The following is an 847-nucleotide window of genomic DNA, read 5'->3' on the forward strand; positions in this document are numbered from 1 at the left end:
TAATACAATTCCAAGTAGCATTAAAATAAATTTAACAAAAAGAAGGCAATAAAATCAAAATATTAATAATCAAAGTAAACCTCCAAAAAATGACACGTTTTAGGGGCTTGAAGATCATCTATTTCTTCTGCAGATACGAGAGTTTTTTTTCTGCATTTGTGTATTTGCCAAAACAGTAGTGTTGTTATCCATATTTTTCATGTTATCATTACCATAGTTTTAAAGTCAAAGTAAAGTATTACATTTTTTTAATTAACCAAACATGAAGATGACCCCGACATTTTTTAGTAAATTAGCATGGATAAAATAAATGTTCCAAAGTCTATTTAATGAAAATTCTGCCATCATTTACTCACCCGCATTGGGCTGACAGCCTCTGGGTGCTTTCACACCTGGCCTGTTGTTTCGGAACCTGGCGCGTTTCCCCCCTTGGCTCGGTTCGTTTGGGCATATGTGAACACGGCAATCGCGCTCGAATCCGCCGGGCCAAAACAATCGGTCCGAGAATGCCTGAACGAGGTGGTCTCGGCTCGATTGAAAAAGAACTCTGGAGCGGTTTGGTTGTAGTGAGAAAGCAATCCGATCTAACGAACCAGGCTATATCACAATGTTTAATGGGTAATTATGTAAGTTCTTTGAAAAGCATTAGCTTTGCTGTTTTGCTAATACTTCAAAATGAACCTGTGAATGTATGTGGGTGAGCACGTCTTCGCCATTCAAAATAAAAAAGCGCACTTTTTCATTTTATAATGCCGTCTTATTGCTCTTATTCCTAGTAGGTGCATTTTAAAAATGTTTTCCCGATGAATCCTGGACTCCTGCTCAAAATGATAAATTAATATAACGA

The sequence above is a fragment of the Sinocyclocheilus anshuiensis genome, unplaced genomic scaffold (genome assembly GCF_001515605.1).
Source record: "Sinocyclocheilus anshuiensis isolate Anshui unplaced genomic scaffold, SAMN03320099.WGS_v1.1 scaffold44, whole genome shotgun sequence".
Lineage (NCBI taxonomy): Eukaryota > Metazoa > Chordata > Actinopteri > Cypriniformes > Cyprinidae > Sinocyclocheilus > Sinocyclocheilus anshuiensis.